The sequence below is a fragment of the Nicotiana tabacum genome, chromosome 2 (assembly GCF_000715075.1).
Source record: "Nicotiana tabacum cultivar K326 chromosome 2, ASM71507v2, whole genome shotgun sequence".
In the NCBI taxonomy this organism is placed as follows: Eukaryota; Viridiplantae; Streptophyta; class Magnoliopsida; order Solanales; family Solanaceae; genus Nicotiana; species Nicotiana tabacum.
The window spans coordinates 43,125,184-43,141,957 of NC_134081.1; positions in this window are offsets into that span (position 1 = coordinate 43,125,184).

Genomic DNA, 16,774 nt, shown 5'->3' on the forward strand with positions numbered 1-16,774 from the left:
GAGGCTAGATGCTTCCAAATACATACCATGCTGATATAAAAATAGAATTAGGAACTGAAACAATAGAGAATGTCAAGAATAGCAAGAATCAAAAATATCAATAGTTGAATGGTATTTAGCATGCTTTTCCAGTACAGAAATAACCATAACGTGGCGCTACCCCCTCGAACGCAATGAACACCAAACACCAGCATATATCTAATGCCTCAACAATAGAAATGATCTGAAACCACCCGGAAACACATCTGAGTCCCACGGGACCCCGACCAATCATGCAAACAAGTTGCAACACCTAATTCAAATTCTCAAAACACAACAAATAAAATCAAAACCAAGAATCGATGATAAAAATAGATGTTAAGTTTCTCTTAATTTCATCAAATTTTAAACTTCAAACCAAGCGTTCGATTCAAGCCTAACCAATCCGGATTAAACCAAAACTTAGCACACAAGATCCAAATTACATAACGAACCTATTCCAACTTCTAAAGCAAAACTCTCAATCCGATAACCTCGAAGTCAACCGCTGGTCAAACCTATAACTCTCAAATCTTACAAATTACAAACTTTCGGCAAATAACACCAAAATACCTTAGGAACCTCCTAATATAATTCCGAACATATGACAATGTCCAAAATTACCATACGAACCTATTGGAACCATCAAAATACCAATCCGAGGCCATTTACACACAAGTCAAACCTTGCTCAACTCTTACAACTTAAGCTTCTAAAATAACACTAAATGTTCCAAATCACCCCTGAACCTTTAAAAATCAAACCAACCATATCCTCAAGTCACAAGGAAAAAAAACATATAAGAGAAGCATAAAATAAGGAAATGAGGATCAAATACACAAAACGACCGGTCGGGTCGTTTCACGTACATTTGGAGTAAGACATGAACCGTGCAATGAATGTCACGAGACTTGAGACCTAATGCATTTTGCATGTATGCAAGTGTCACGACCCAAATTTCCACCAAGTTGTGATGGCACCTAACCCATTCCACTAGTTAGCCAAACGACAGTTAACCCAATTTTATTGAAAAATGATAAATAATCAATAATTGAAGTTTATATAATATCCAAAGAATTGGTAGTACAAGTCATGAGCCATTAAGATTTAGATTTATAGAGCTGGTATGAAGAATAATACACATGTTTGAAGTCTACATAAAAAGAAATGAAGTCCTATACTACCATGAACAAATGGTAGCTAGAGTCTGGATCGCAACTACAACTTTGCCAGCCTTTGTTATCCACTATAGCTCAGCTCCAAGATCTGCACGAAAGATGCAGAAGTGTAGTATGAGTACAACCAAATGTATTTACTCAAAAAGTAGCTTGACTAACCTCGATAAAGTGGTGACGAAGATTTTATGTCAGAAGACACTCGCTTTGCATAACTTGTGCAGCTCATTAACATGTTTAATATAAAGAAATATCAAAAGAGACAGTCACACAATAATGGATACCAATAACAAAGGTGCACAACTATGGTAAAGTGAATAAACAAGCTTTGTAATTAAACAGATCAAGCAAATACAACTAGCACCAACTCCGCACACAAAGAGACATGCACCAAGTAGCGTGTGGTCAAATACTCCTACATGAATGTAGAGTGGATGTACATTATAATTATCCAATTTCGGGATTAGTTTCCAAATACAATGTTTATGATTCTATCATTTCAATGTATAATGATAACTCTGTTTTTAGATAAATCTGTCTCGACCCCAAATCCCACCAAAGCCCTAACGACGTCTAACACTGCTTGCCAGGCAAGCCAATATTCAATAAATAGGAACAAGCTTAAATAACAAAAAAATAGCCTTAACATCAGAATAATCATAAATAATTGAAGTCAATAGTAGTAACAAAACTAAAATCATCCCATGATCTGGTGTCAACGAGTGCATGAGCGCTGTAGAATTTAATTACAGAGTCTGATCTCAAAACACAGAACTGTCTGAAAGACAAAACAATAATAACATAAACTAAGAGAAAAAGGACTTCAAGGCATGCGAATGGGAACAACAGCTACCTCGAAATCTCAAAGAAATTGGTACTGGTGCTGCTCACTTGCAATCGCCTTTCTCAACTACACCTGGATCTGCACATGAAGTGTAGAGTATAGTATGACTACATTCGTCCCCATGTACTCAATAAGTACCAAGCCTAACCTCGGGCTGAAAGCAATGACAAGCTTTGCAAGCTCCAATATTTAATAACAATAGCCAATAACAACATTGGAAAGATAGCTCAAATAATATCAAGTTCGACCTTTTGACAGTGAGAGAAGAAATGAGCATGCTTTTTCAAGAATATCAGTTAAGGCATAAATACTTCCATAGAAGTCATCAAAACTTGGTTTTATCAATTTAACTGTGATTACAAGTTAAAAATCATGTAGAGACATCAAGTACCAATAAGCATTATAGGAAAAAACACAACCTGATACCCGCATGGCAAGTATACATGCCAGAATTTCTCTGTGGACCGCAGATCCGCCGCGGAGTGGAACGGAAAAGGGATAAATTTTGAAAACTATTTGTGCTGGCAACATAATGATTCTACTGGCCGCATAATGATTAATCTGCCACGAAATTGCATCACGGAGTGGACCAGACCCAACCCAAAATTTGAAAATCATTTTGTTGCCATTCTATTGGCCGCATAACCATTCTGCTGGTCACATATCTATTCTGCTAGCCACATATCTATTCTTCTGGCCACATATCCATTCTACTAGCATAGGATTGCACCACATAATTGAATTTGGGGGTCATTTTTGAAAATTTTCTTACTCGACCCCAATTTGATTAAAACCCCTTGAGGCTCATTTTGGAGCAAAAATCTGACAATTTTAGAGAGAAGTGTATGTATTTTAGAGAAAGAATGAGAAGGCCTAGCCATTCTAATCATCCATTCTTACCCCAATCTTCAAGAATCATAGAAGCCACTCACTAGACCATCATCTATCCGGGCAAGTCCTTCTCCTAAGCTTTCATGCAAGAGGTTATGGGTTTAAGTATGTTGTAGGGTTGGAGACAGGCCATGCATGTTCTAATAGGTGGTAGTATGTGGTATTATTAAATTATTCTGGGAATTTTCTTGTTGAAATTGGTTGAGGGAGGAACGGATTACCATCATAGAGCTTTGTAGTCGATTTTGCATAATAGGTGTTTGACAAAATTCCCAAGAGAGTTATATCATGAGAATCCTTCTAATTATTATCCGATTTTCTCTATATTCCTATAGATTGATATTGCTAAAAGTGTTGGGATGTTGTAGTTACCTAAGGAAAGCTCAAGCAAGGTACGTTGGCTAAACTTCTCTCTTGGAATCGAATTCCCTGATGTTCCCATAAGTTTCAAGTATTGTTGGCCCAAGTTCCTAATTCCCATGTTCCGAGTTATTCCTTATAAATTTAACTATTCTGAATAAGCTTGTGTTGAAAGATATATACTAAAAAATGTGCACCAAATTCTCATATCATCTTATATTCTCCGTCGGGAATGAATCATAGTGTGACCAATACGTCGAGATAGTATGATTTCAAATCATGTTTAAATTGCAAGTTGTTATGCCCAATCTTGAAAGAAAACAAAATGCGCCTAAGACCCCTATTATTCATATTTATGCTTAAGTCCTTGATTCCAAATGCTGTTATTGATGATGATCTATAAATATGCTTGAAAGTGAATGAAATGAGAGTGAGATATAAAACCTGGCCATGGTTGTTGTAACTAGTGCATTTGATTTGAAGTCGTGTTTAAATCATAAATCACAATGCTCTCCTTTGTAAATATTTCCAATATGATTTGAGTTCTTACATACTCATGAGTCAAAATTGTGTATTGCCTTTTGGGAGGAAGTATTTCCAAAAGATACGGCGTATTACTCATTTATGATTTTTAACCTGTGTTGCGATTACAAGTCATTGTGCACCATACCTTGGAAAGGAATCTATTGTGTTTAAAGCCTTCACTACTGATGAACTTAAAGTTATGATTTCCGAAATATTCTATATGTTGATGTTTGTGATGATGATCATGGAAATTCAAGAAATGAAAGTGTGGAATATGAAATACAACTAATTTGCCATGAATGAAGAATCATATGTATGGCCAAGAGAGCCAATGAAATAATGATGTTGTGAGTGGATAAAAGTACTAATGAGGCTATATATGGGGTGGAAGGTTACGAGGTGAATGTATTTGTATTTCTGTTTCCTTTGTGTTCATAGCAAAAAATATATTTTTGGGAGTATTGTTAGTCACCGAGGAAGGGTAGATTGAAATAACCTAACCCCGAAACTACGCGTACCAGTGTAGGAGTGCGTTGTGATTATTCCCATTATTTAGGATGAGCTTTATGTGATGAGAATATTCACCTTAATTAGGATAAGATGATTGCTAGCAAAGGGTGATGTCAATCCACACTACAATGTGGTGAGACGGCCTAGCCGATCGGGTCGTGATCGGATGCCATGCCGCATACATTTGTGGTGATTGTGAATGTGACTACACCTCCACCCGCATACATTGGGGTGAGGTTGCGGGGGCACTTTGTGTAGACATTGTGATTCGATGTCTTTGGGTGAGACTGCCTAACTGATCGGACCATGATCAACTCAATTCTAAAATCACGGTGGTATAGCTGTAGTAATGATCTCCCAACCAAAAATAATATTATTTTTGTACTTTGAAAAGTTTTCTGCTATAACTTGACGTTTGGATATCATTGATTGTTACTTGTTGCTTCCATGATTTTTCCCTTTTTATATTAGCATTCTATTTCCATAAAGGACATTTAGCTTCACATACTAGTACTATTTCACATGTACTAACGTCCCTTTTGCCAGGGGCACTGCAACTTTAATGGATGCAGGTGGTTCGTTAGTGGGTAGCTTTGACCCTCATTAGCATTTACTCTCTATTCCCCAGGTTTTGGTGAGCCCTCCTCTATTCCGGGCACGATGTCACTTGATGTTGTACTTTGTGTTTTGAGGTATAGCCGGGGCTTTGTCGCCGGCACTTCCAGACTACTCTTCTGTTGTACTTTAGAGGCTCTATAGACATGTTGTGGGTTGTACATTAGTGATGAGAAAGTCAAAACTAGAAATGTTGTATTTGTACCACATGTTCCACTTCAAACTATGAATGGGTAACGTATTTTGGGAATTATAAATCAAGCTACTAATGGTAATGGAATTGGTATTGATTCTTAAATCCCCGTAATGTTTAAATAATGGAATATATCTCCACTCTATTCATAGGCAATGTCCGATAGAAAGTATCTAGCAGGCTTGCTTGACCGGGTTATCTCGGTTGAGCGTCGGTCGCGCTCCCCGAGGTTGGAGTGTGACAAACATGGTATCAAAGCCTATGGTTTTAAAGTATCCTAGGATGTCTCGGAGCTGAGCGTAGTAGAGTCCTTCTTATCGGTATGTTGTCGACCACATCTATAATTAGGAGGCTGCTTGGACATTTAGGAATGTCACCCTTCTTTGATACTCTAGATCGTGCGATAGAGCTCAAGATAGGAAGCTAATTTCCTCGTCATGTCACACTTTCCAGATGTGTAACCCACGAGTTTGAAGCAACAAGGAGGGACTAAAAGAACTAGTTTCTAGGGGAAGTGTCCTTGATCCTATTAATGTTACCTCGCCACCGGATCATATGGTGAGAGCACCTAAGAAACGATAAGCCGGAATATTTGATTTGTAAGAAGCGCCACTTGGGTTTGTGTTGGATGACTCTCATATTATGTTATGGTTGTGGAAAGAGGGGGTACAAGAATAACAAATGCCTTATGTTGGGCACACCTAGCCCAATCTGCCTGATATGCAGGCGATAACATTTGGCGTCCTGTTGTGAGTATGCTATGGAGCGTGTTAGGGGTGGTAGGATTTGGAAATTCCATAAGCCCATACAACAAGCCGGTATAAAGATTGTTAATCCCCTTAAGGGGTCCTGGAGGAAGGATAGGGGGAATGTTTATGATGTATGAAAAAGGGTAAAAATCAGGTTAGTAGGGCGAGTCAGTTTAGCGGACCTCATCCTCATTGTGAGAAGTGTAGGAAATATCATTCGAGGGTCTGTCACTATGGTACCAATGTATGTTATGGATGTGGAGTCGAGGGGCATCAGTTAAGGCATTGTCCCGTCAACCTAAAGTCGTCAAGTAAGTCACTCCTTAGTACATCATTATGAACACCACATACTTTTTCTTGTCGTATATGTACATCTGCATTGAAGAGCCAACATAGATATGGTCTTAATAACAAACTGAATCACAAGACATTGCATGTACCTACTCTTTGAACGAGACGCATTATTCGCAAAACCTCCTTATCACAATTCTCTTACTTACAATCTCTTGAGGAATTGAGTTGTATAATTATTTTCTTGAATTGAGCTATAGCCCTAGGTTAATACTTCCCACTTGCTTCCCAATATTCTCAAAAAAGGACTATACCTGACGATTTTCTTATAGGACCTTCTGATTTAAACAGATAACACCTGCTCACTTGTTCTTATGAATGCACCATCATAATTTTTACCTATATGGTATCGAATCTAATGTAAAGTAGCCTAGTATTATGATCTTTCTTGAGCCACTCTCTCTCCCTCTCCAGTGTATGTGGCTCATAGGATTTAAGGAATCACCTTACTCCCTTTGTGAACATCGTCATGAATCATTCTCACGGTCTAGTAACATAAGCGCATATCTCAGCACCGATCATACGTGTTCATGACAATTTAAATGTTCACTTTCCCGCATAAAGTTTCTCGAGAATTTGAGATTTTCATAAATTCATCGTAAGAATATCTATTGTTCGCCCATCTCAGTATAACCTTCATGTTCACCTAGATCATGCCTCAGTGAGTAACTCACTTTGTTCCTAGGATTGTAGTTGCCCATGATATGGCCTGGTATTGCAGTTTGAGAGTTATTATGGCAAAAATGGGTCCAACTCATAACAAGTGTCCATTCTCTCTTTACACCTCTACAACATGTTCTAATTGTGATACCTAGTAAGTGAACTTTTTGTGCTAGTCTCCTGACATTTGTTGGGATAACCATGAGATAGCGTATCCTTCCACGAGTTGCTTTAGCACTGCCTTTTTCATAAGACCCTTGATAGGCTCTCCATCAAAACCAAATACACTTTTTGGGTTATTACAGCATCATGTCTGTTTTCCATGTTTTTTTCCATCTTTCATTAGCATCTGGGTACTTTTCAAGTCATAAAATCCATGGCGAACTCATTATGAATGTTCGCAATGCATCCCTGGGTTCCATTATCTTTAAACACTCGGCTTCTATAATCATTTACTATGTCATTGTCATGTGTGGAGAGTTTACTGTCCTTAACAGTTCCACCTCCCTAGGTGGATAAGGGTCAATCATTTTCCTTTCTCCCCGGAGCATCATATTAACCATTACCACCTCTCTAACCAATGCATGACTTAATCCCAATATTAGGATGTCCTAGCTACATGGTTTCAATCATTAGGATGTCCTTATCCACCTCCCTAAGTGGATAAGGGTCAATCATTTTCCTTTCTCCCCGGAGCATCATATTAACCATTACCACCTCTCTAACCAATGCATGACTTAATCCCAATATTAGGATGTCCTAGCTACATGGTTTCAATCATTAGGATGTCCTTATCCACCTCACCGCGACCTTTCCCTCCCCACTTCAGGTGGATGTTTAGATTCTGGCACATATCATGAGCGTATTGATGTGAAAGATAAGTTTGTCGTAACTCTAGTCCTCTCATATAGGATCAACTATCGGGAAGGGTTAAGCTGTCAAAATGATAATAATCTCACAAATGTTCAACCTCGTGGGCTTGTGGCATAGATTCCTTGTGTAAAATACTGTTATGAGCGTAATGCAACTTCATGTATTTTGAAACCCCTATCACATTCTTGGTGAAAGAATTTTCTCATTTTGAGCTAAACAAATTTTCCCTACACTCAAGAAGGCAACTGGTGTAACGTACTTGGCTATTTCTCCTTAAAGCTTACAATTGCCGAACACGGCATATATGAAATAAAACAATTGTTATTGTCCCTTTCATAACTCATAGTCTTCCATAGAATAACTGATGCTAACGTCTTTGTCCTCCTGATCCGGCATCCCATATAACACATGTTTAAAATGACTCACTTCTTTTACATCTTAGGATCATGTACATGGTTCCCACATTATCCATGTGTACTAGTTAACTTTATGCCTCATTTGTCGAATCAAGGATGTCATCACAATAATTAACCATGTTAGCTCTATGGGTAGTAACCTTCATGTCTCTTAGGATATAACCTCCTGATGGATTCTTGAATAATTCCAGCCCAATCTCGAACCTCTTTTTTCCCATTTGTAGTAAATCTATCAAGAGTTGTAGGTTCAAACATATCAAAAAAAGAAGCACCGTTCCATGATCAAACATGGTGGGTAGGAAACTCTATAGTCATATTCATATTAACACATCATAGAATAATTGTTGAAGGTTGCCGAAAGTTTAATTTGGCTGTTTGACGTAGAGATTTAGAGTTGAAGAAAGTGAACAGGTTATTCTCCAGATTTTCTCCATGAAGATATTATGTGAATGGTTAGTAAAGGTAAAGTTAAGGGATAATTGGCTTATGAGAGGCACCTAATTTTCATCCTTGTTGGATAAGTCTGAAAGTCCGTCAAAGTAAAGAAGATATTCTCAATTGTTTGTACAGCTAAATGGTTGTGATTCGAAAGGTACTTTCTATGTATTATGACTTAAATATTTACAGTTCATGTCAAGGTACCACTTTTGTTAATGTAGTGCATGTAACGTCGAGGTTGGTATTATTGGTATATATATTTTGATGCTTTGTTGAGTTATGGAGGTGTTGTTAGGGTGGTTTTGGTGTTACTCCGGCAGGTGGATAGGCCAAATTAAAGGGGACACTCTGCCAAAATTTTTGAAAAATTTGGGAGTTAGTCAAATTTGGGGGCTTGAGATGTTTGAAATAGGAGTTCAGCTATGTTAGGTGTTTGGGGCAGACTATACTCCTCATTCGAGGATGAATGATCCTAAGTGGGGGAGGATGTAAGGCCCCGTAATATTTCGCCAAGGAATTTAAGGTTTCGTGGTGCCGAGGTAGGCTAATGTATTTGAAGATTGTAGAAAACGAGTCACGATACGCACTTTTTTAGTTGTATGATGCATTGGGGAGTTGGGGGAAAATTGTTGCAGAACATGGCATTTCTGCGGTCCATTATGCGACCACAGATCCGCCGCGAAATGGAACAGAAAAGGGGCAAATTTCGAAAACTATTTTTGCTGGCCACATAATGATTCTTCTAGCCGCATAATGATTATGCTGCCGCAAAATTGCATCGCGGAATGGACCAGACCCAACCAAGAATTTGAAAATCATTTTGTGGCCATTCCGTTGGCCGCATAACCATTTTGCTGGCCACATATCTATTCTACTGGCCACATAATTGCACCACGTAATTGATTTCGGGGGTCATTTTTGGAAATTTTCTTACCCGACACCAATTTGATTAAAAGCCCTCGAGGCTCATTTTGGAGCAAAAAACTAACGATTTTAGAGAGAAATGAGAGTATTTTAGAAAGAGAGGGAGAAGGCCTAGCCATTCTAATCATTCATCCTTACCCCAATCTTCAAGAATCATGGACGCCACTCATTAGACCATCATCTATCCGGGTTTGTCCTTCTCCTAAGCTTTCATTCAAGTTGTTATGGGTTTAAGTATGTTGTGGGTTGGAGATAGGCCATGCATGTTCTAATAGGTAGTAGTATATGGGATTATTGAATTATTCGGGGTAGTTTCTTGTTGAAATTGGTTGAGGGAGGAAGGGATTACCATTGTAGAGCTTTGTAGTTGATTTGCATAATAGGTGTTTGACAAAATTGCCAAGAGAGTTATATCATGAGAATCATTCTAATTATTATCTGATTTTCGCTATCTTCCTATAGATTTATATTGCTAGAAGTATTGGGACGTTGTAGTAACCTAAGGAATGCTCAAGCAAGGTATGTTGGCTAAACTTCTCTATTGGAATCGAATTCCATGATGTTCCCGTAAGTTTAAAGTATGGTTGGCCCAAGTTCCTAATTCGCATGTTCCGAGTTATTCCTTATAAATTTGACTATTCCGAATAAGCTTGTGTTGAAAGATATATACTAAAAATGTGCACCGAATTCACCTATGATCTTATGTTCTCCGTCGGGAATGTATCCCAGTGTGACCAATATGTCGAGATAGTATGATTTCAAATCATGTTTAAATTACAAGTTGTTATGCCCAATTGTGAAAGAAATCTCAATGCGCCTAAGACCCCTATTGTTCATATTTATGCTTAAGGCCTTGATTCCAAATGCTCTTATGGATGATGATCTATAAATATTCTTTAAAGTGAAAGAAATGATAGTGAGATATAAAACGTGGCCATGGTTGTTGTAACTAGTGCATTTGATTTGAAGTCGTGTTTAAATCTTAAATCACCATGCTCTCCTTTGTAAATATTTCCAATATGATTTGAGTTCTTACATACTCATGAGTTGAAATTGTATATTGCCTTTTGGGAAGAAGTATTTCCAAAAGATACGGTGTATTACTCATTTATGATTTTTTACTTGTGCTGCGATTACAAGTCATTGTGCTCCATACCTTGGAAAGGAATCTATTGTGTTTAAAGCATTCACTACTGACGAACTTAAAGTTATGATTTCCGAAATATTCTATATGTTGATGTTTGTGATGATGATCATGGAAAGTCAAGAAATGAAAGTGTGAAATATGAAATACAGTCAACGTTCCATAAATGAAGAATTATATATATGGCAAAGAGAGCCAATGAAATAATGATGTTATCAGTGGCTAAAAGTACTAATGAGGCTATATATGGTGTGGAAGGTTACGAGGTGAATGTATTTGTATTTATGTTTCATTTGTGTACAAAGCAAAAAAAAATGACTTTGGGAGTATCGTTAGTCACCGAGGAAGGGTAGGTTGAAATAACCTAACCCCAAAACTACACGTGCCGGTGTAGGAGTGATGTGATGAGAATATTCCCCTTAATTAGGATGAGATGAATGCTAGCAAAGGGTGATGTCAATTCACACGGCATTGTGGTGAGACGGCCTAGCTGATCGGGTGGTGATCGGACGCCATGACGCACACATGGTGGTAATTGTGATTATTACTACACCTCCACCCGCATATATTGGGGTGAGGCAGTGGGACTACTTTGTGTACAGATTGTGACTGTGATTGGATGTCTTTGGGTGAGACGTCCTAGCCGATTGGGCCGTGATCGGACTCCGTGCTAAAATCACAGTGGTATATCGGTACTAATGATCTCCCAACTAGAAATAATATTATTTCGCACTTTGAAAATGTTTCTTTTATAACTTGACGTTTGGATATCATTGATTGTTACTTGTTGCTTCCACGATTTTCCCTTTCTTATATTGGCATTCTATTCCTAAAGAGGACATTTAGCTTCACATACTAGTGTTATTCCACATGTACTAACATCCCGTTCACCGGTGGTTCTTCAGGGGGTAGCTTTGACCCTCGTTAGCAGTTACTCTCTATTCAGCAGGTTTTGCTAAGCCCTACTATATTCCGGGCCCGATGTTACTTGATGTTGTACTTTGTGTTTGGAAGTATAGCGGGGGCCTTATCGTCGGCACTTCCATACTACTCTTCTGTTGTACTTAGAGGCTCCGTTGACATGTTGTGGGTTGTACATTGGTGTTGGTAAAGTCAAAACTAGAAATGTTGTATTTGTACCACATGTTCTACTTCAAACTATGAATATTGTCACGGCCCAAATTAGCCCTCCGTAAGGTGTCGTGATGGCACATAGTCTTTACGAATAGGTAAGACTAATATTACGAAAAATATAAAGAAAACACAACATTTTTAAAGATAAATAGCATATTTTGAATAGCCAAGAATAGTACCACTCGGAATATACAAAATAATTTCCCAAGACCCGGAATATCACTAAGTCACAAGCTGTTATAATCTATGTAGCTCTATACAAAAGTCTGGAGATAATAAAGAAAGTCTCTAGGCGAGGGAGTAGAAGGGGACTCCGAAAATCTGCGGACGCAAGCAGTAGTACCTTGAAGTCTCCTAGAGTCAGCAACACTCACTAACCTCGAGGCTGATGGCTGGCACCTGGATATGCACATGAAAACATGTGCAGGGAAGGGCATGAGTACACTACAATGGTACACAGTAATTGCCAAGCCTAACCTCGGTCGAGTAGTGATGAGGTCAGGTCAAGGCCCTACCGGAGTAAATATAATAAATTAAAGAATAAAAGATATAAGTAAAATTTACGGTAACACAGTTAAAGAAATTCTCGAAAATTTAACAGTTAAGGGAGTCCTCGGCTCAGAACAAGGTAAACACAGTGGGGAATCTCATGGGATACCGTCCCGTAGTTCCAAATGAATATATAGTACAAGGGGATCTCCCAGAATACGTCTCTATTCCCAAAGTAAATATGCAGTGCTAGGGGATCTCCCGGAATACGTCCGTAGTCCCAAAGTAAATATGCAGTGCTGGGGGATCTCCCGGAATACGTCCGTAGTCCCAATTTAAATATGCAACGCAAGATGAAATGATAGGTATGGCATCGAGTTATACAGTTTATACTGAACACATATAAGGAAAGTAGGGACTTAACTAAGCATGGCGCACAGAATGTCAAATAGGCAGTTAAAACACGTAAGCATGCTTCTCTAGTCTAAGTTTAACAATTAAACGTATTAGTGCAATTTAATAAGGAAAAACAGATTATGATTTAGAAAGGAAAAACAAGATTTTTGCGATAATAGCCCGTGTACGTGACACATCATTTAATATCAAACAACTTAAAGGAAAGTCTCCAACACAAGATTAGGCAAGCCACTTACCTCGAACCGCTCAAATCAACTCGATATCGCGTTCTTGCCACGAGTATCCGACTCCAAATGGCCCGAATCTATTCAAATTAATTGCATAATATAAATATAACTACAAGTAACTAATTTAGATAATTAATTCGAAGCTAACGCGTGAAATTAGGAAAAACGCCCAAAAAGTCTCCCCGGGCCCATGTCTCGGAATCGGGTAAAAATTATAAATTATGAATACCCATTCACTCACGAGTTCAGTCGAACAAAAATCATCTAAATCCGACGTCAAATTCCCATTCAAATCTCAGATTTTCAATTGGGGAACCTCTTCCCCCATTTCCAAACTTCTACCCTCAATTTCCTTAATTAGACGAGGAAAACAACAATAGATTAATGTATTATGATCAAAATAGAGTTAGAATTAGTTACCCAATAGTTCTCCTTCAAAATCCCTCGAGGAATCTTCTCCCACCGAGCGCTAAATCGAATTGGTTAAAAATGAGGGATGAACCCTCGAAGCTGCCTTTTCAACCCAGCGATTTCCGCACCTGCGCTCATGGGGCCGCATCTGCGGTCATGCACCTGGAAAAAATCATCGCAAGTGCGATGGTCATATCCGGGCTGGGGCCGCATCTGCGGGCAATTCCTCGCATATGCGCATTTCACTAAGGCAGCCAGGCTCCGCACCTGCGCCCATGCTTTGCACCTGCGGGCTCGCAGGTGCGGTCAAACTTGCGCACCTGCGCTCCATCAACATCCCCACCAGTTTCGCATCTGTGCACACCCTCCGCACCTGCAGCTCTCGCACCTGCGGCCTCCCTTCCGCAGGTGCAAAACACCAGAACCAGCAAAGGCACAAGATATTTCTTAAGTCCAAATTCATTCCGTTAAGCATCCGAAACACACTCGAGGCCCTCGGGACCTCAACCACACATACCAACCAATCCTAAAACACCATACAAACTTAGTCAAGCCTTCAAACCACATCGAACAACAACAAAATCCTTAATTAAGCACGGATTAAAGCCTACGAATTTAAAATTTTCCAAATTCTACAAACGACGCCGAACCAAATCAAATCTAGTCCGAATGACCTCAAATTTTATACACAGGTCACAAATGACACTACGAACCTACAACCACTTTTGGAATTCCATTCCGAGCTTGATATCAAAATTTCCACTATCGGCTGAAATCGCCAAAAAACTAACTTTCGCCAATTCAAGCCTAAATCTACTACAGACCTCCAAAACACATTTCGGACGAGCTCCTAACCCCAAAATCACTCAACCAAGCTAACGGAGTCGACGTAATTCCATTTCGGATCTGTCTTCACATAGTTCCGACTACGGTCCAAACTCTAAGGCTTAAATTCACAACTAGGTTCTAAGTGTCCCAAAACTCCCCGAATTTCATAACCAAACACTCCGGCAAATCCCAAAAGCAGAAACAAATATGGGGAAAGTAGATATTAGGGGATCGGGGCTGTAATTCTCAAAACGACCGGCTGGGTCATTACAGGTAACATATTTTGGGAATTATAAATGATGCTACTAATGGTAATGGAATTGGTGTTTATTATGAAATCCTCGTAATGTTTAAATAATGAAATAAATCTCCACTCTATTCAGAGGAAAGGTTAGGTAGAAAGTATCTAGCAGGCTTGCTTGACTGGATTATCTTGGTTGAGCACCGGTTGCGCTCCCCGAGGTCGGGGCGTGACAACGAATGCCTGACACAAGTCCCTCACCAAGCACATATATGACCTATGTGCATGTGCCATAGCTATTACCTGTCTCCTGGAGGGTGGGTCGTTGCCCAAGTGCTGATCGGATCTTAGTCAACAATCAATATCACTAATCCCAATACAAGGCCTGATGCATTCGTCACCTCACAATAAGTAACATCAGCCCAATGTGGGGTCTGGCATACGCGTCACTTCATAATTAATACCAAATCGGCTCTATGGCCTAAGTTCAGTAATCAATTGCTCAGGTCTTATATATTCACATCTCCTAGTACTCAGCTTAAATCGTGTCACGCACATAAGGGCATCAACAACATGTGAGATAACATATAAGGAATGCATAGGGACATAGATATAATATGGGGGTGAAATATCATGAATGAGAATATGACTACAATTAAAGAAAACAACTCAATATGGCAGAACAACCCTATCATGTCTCAAACAGATAAGAACATAGCCTAGACATGATTTCTAGCATGAATAATAGAAAAAATTGGAAATAACGGGGCATGATAGCAAAACAAGGTAAATAATAGTTTAAGGTCTACCCGGATCATGAACAACCCCGATGTACATACATGCGCTCGTCGCCTAGCATGTGATTCACCCCCACCATTTCTCAAATATCACAGCCAATAGGGAAATTATCCTCAAGCTAAGTTTAGACAAAGTACTTACCTCAAAATACGTGAATCAATGCTCCAAAATGCCTTTCCCATGCGAATCGACCTACAAATGGCACGAAACTAGTCAAAAAATACGCAATATCATCAAACACGGTTATAGGAACCGATTCCAAGTAATAAAGCTCCAATGTTTAAGAAATTAAAAAAAGTCAACCCAGGCCCACTTCCCGGAACCCATCAAAAGTTACAAATGCCGACTATCCATTCGAATACGCGTCTAAATATATAAGTTTCATCCAAATCCGACTTCAAATCGGGGTTCAAATCTCCATTTTTATCTCTCTATAATCATATTCAAAATCCCCAAATTTCTCCTTAAATCCCATAATCTATATATAATAATCCATGGGTAAACAAGATATAATGTTAAAATCAATTAGAAATCACTTACCCTCTTTCCTTGTGTGAAAATCCCCTTTCAAAAATTGCGACTCTTTCAAAATCTAGGGCTTAAGATATGAAATAATGGGTCTACGTCCCGAAATTAGACAACTTATAATTCTACCCAGTGAAAGCTTTCACGAATGCGGCCCAAGCCTCGCGTTCGCGAAGCACAACAAGCTCTGGCCCTGAAATTACCCATCGCGAACGCGGTCCATCTCACGCTAATGTGATGCACTGCCAACCCCAAGTCTACGTGAACATGGTCTGACCCACGCAAACGTGAAGGCTTAGCTCCAGCCTTCCCTAGCATGTCGTCCTTTTACACGAACCCGATGCCTTTTGTCGCATACGCGAAGGCCACTGCTCACAGATCTTTGCGAACATGGCTCACCTATCACGAACGCAAATAACAAAATGCCACTTCCCCAAAATAAGCCTTCACGATCTCAATACATGCTCCATGATCGCGAAACACACCACAATTAGCAAATCTTTAGCAATTCAACCAAGCTCAAATGATCTGAAATCCATCCGAAATAATCCTGAGCTCCTTGGGAGCACATCCAAACATACCAACCAGTGCAAAAACATGACACAGACTTACTCGAGACCTCAAATCACACAAAATAACATCAAAACTACAAATCACACATCAATTCAAGCTTAACGAACTATTCAACTTTCACCTTTCAAAACTCATGCTAAACCACGTCTAACCAACTCGGAATAACCCCAAATTTTGCACACAAGTCCCAAATGGCATAACGAGCCGACTTCAGGTCCTAGGGCAACAATCAACCCCTAATAGCCTTAAAGTCAACTCTCGGTCAAACCTATGAACCTTCCAAAGCTTCAATTTTCCAACTTTCGCGAATTAGATCCAAATGAACCTATGAACCTCCAAATCAAAATTAGGACATATGCCTAAGTAAAGAATCACCATACAAACCTATTGGAACAGTGAAATCACCAATCCGAGGTCGTTTACACAATAGTCAAACCCTGGTAAA